The following is a 2,347-nucleotide window of genomic DNA, read 5'->3' on the forward strand; positions in this document are numbered from 1 at the left end:
ATCACAAGGTCAGGAGTTTGAGACCAGCCTGACCAACATGGTGAAACCTCGTCTCTACTAAAAATACAAAAATTAGCCAAGCGTGGTGACATGCACCTGTAATCCCAGCTACACAGGAGGCTGAGGCAGGAGAATTGCTTGAACCCGGGAGGCAGAGGTTGCAGTGAGCTGACATCATGCCACTGCACTCCAGCCTGGGAGACAGAGAGACTCAGTCTCAAAACCAAAAAAAAAAACAAAAAACAATAATCCAAGTTAGTGACTTAGATAGAGTTTAGACCAGGATGAGAACAATAGAAAATGTAGGTAAAAGAAAGCTTTGGGGACATTTTAAGGAAAGATATGACAAAACAACTAATTAATTTAAGGTCATTTTAAAATGGAAATCAGGTTATGTCAATTCTTAAAACTTTTTAGTATCTTCCTATTGTTTTTATAATAAAATTTATTTTTTACTGTTTCAGAACAATCTTCCAGTTGAGAGAACTGGAAAAACTAGACAATTTTTGTTTTTTAACTGTTTGAAGGCATCAGAAAGCTACAAAGAAAGTGAAAATGTGGGGGAAAGATCTGAAATAAATCAAACCCAGAGAGATGATCTAACTCAACCCTTTCTGCCAATAACAAAAGCAAAATCTTTCTGGGGAAAGATAACACCCTACTAAGCCTCAAATCGCAACTACAATTTTTTTTTTTTTTTTTTTTTTTTGAGACGGGGTCTCGCTCTGTCCCCCAGGCTGGAGCGCAGTGGCTGGATCTCAGCTCACTGCAAGCTCCGCCTCCCGGGTTTACGCCATTCTCCTGCCTCAGCCTCCTGAGTAGCTGGGACTACAGGCGCTCGCCACCACGCCCAGCTAGTTTTTTGTATTTTTAGTACAGACGGGGTTTCACCGTGTTAGCCAGGATGGTCTCGATCTCCTGACCTCTTGATCCACCTGTCTCGGCCTCCCCAAGTGCTGGGATTACAGGCTTGAGCCACCACACCCAGCCTACAATTTTTATTTACAATGTTTGGCAGTCAATCAGATAAAAAGAAGAAATGTAAAAGGGCAAAAGTTGATTAAAATAAGAGACAGACCCATAGATACCTAGATGTTGATGTTATCTGACAGGTGCTTCCAGCCATGTATTCAAGAAGCTGTACAAAGCTCTAACAAAAGAGTACAAAGAAAACCACCCCTGGACACATAGTCCCACTGCAAAAGCTAAAAAAAAGAAAAATCTTATAAACAACCAGAGAATAAAAGACATATTACCTTCACAAGAGCAAAAAATAGACTAACAGCTGACCTCCCAGCAAAAACAATGGAAACAAGAAGAAAATAGATGACATGTGTGAAATAATGAGAGAGATATATAAATAGATATTATAATATCTCTCTCTATATATGTTTTTGTCCATAGTTCCTGGCTTATAACTCCCATATCCCTTGTTACAGTCTTTAGTTATAATGTTGGGGCACTTAAAACCTCAGATACAGGCCTCAGAAAACAGAATCTCTCTTTCTTACCTCCTGCCTCCTTTCATCTGCTCCTCCTCTTTCAAAGTCAGAAAACTTCCTTGCCTTTCTGTCTTGGAGCTGGCCATAAAGAAATTCTCTGACTTATCTTATGTGATTGTAGGCCATAAGATCCCCATTTCAGAAAGGGTCCTGCCCCATTCCCTGGAGGAAAAAATGCAGCAGAGAGAGGACAAAAAGAATCTGAATAGATAGACCTTGCTGGGTTTTCCCACTCAGCTTATTAGTATTAGATCATATGTTTTGTGTCTAATCACATTTCTACACAGCTGTCGTTTATTCCCATCCAATGAAGCCTCCATAAAAGACACAAGAAGACTGGGTTTCGAGAGCTTCTGAATAGCTGAACGCATTGGAGGCTCCTGGAGTTTGGTGGTCAGGGAGGGCATGGACACCCTGAACCTCTTCCCCCATACCTTGCCCTGTGAATTTCTTCACCTACATCCTTTGTAATCTCCTTTGTAATAAACCAGTAAATGACTCTCTTGGCTCTGTATAGTTACACCTGGCTTCACTTGTGTGACTTTTGCAATGGGAAGAGAGAAAAAAAGGTCCCTTGGTACCTCAGCTCGGCTTTTGGTGGCCTCTTTCCTTGAAGGGTGCAACAAAAGCAGGAGGAAAAAAAAGCAAGGAAATAAATAAACTGATAAACATATATTCAGTTTCCCTGAATTCTGCAAGCCGCTCTAGCAAATTAGCAAATTAAACCCAAAGAGAGAGTGTAGAAACTCTACATTGAAGCTGGTAGGTCAGAAGTTCCACAGGCCCAGACTTGTGACTGATGAGGGTCAGGGGTGGTCTTGGGCACTGAGCCCTCAATCTGTGCT

The 2,347-nt window shown here is 41.3% G+C and overlaps 1 non-coding gene across 1 annotated transcript; it reads left to right on the forward strand.

Annotated features, from left to right (window-relative positions):
• Window positions 1-1,999: 1,999 nt before the first annotated feature.
• Window positions 2,000-2,130, forward strand: LOC119626336 (small nucleolar RNA SNORA64/SNORA10 family). Its single transcript, XR_005242514.1, has one exon. It is a non-coding gene; the product is annotated as a small nucleolar RNA SNORA64/SNORA10 family (small nucleolar RNA).
• Window positions 2,131-2,347: the final 217 nt, after the last annotated feature.

Source organism: Chlorocebus sabaeus, chromosome 21 (genome assembly GCF_047675955.1).
Source record: "Chlorocebus sabaeus isolate Y175 chromosome 21, mChlSab1.0.hap1, whole genome shotgun sequence".
Classification (NCBI taxonomy): Eukaryota; Metazoa; Chordata; class Mammalia; order Primates; family Cercopithecidae; genus Chlorocebus; species Chlorocebus sabaeus.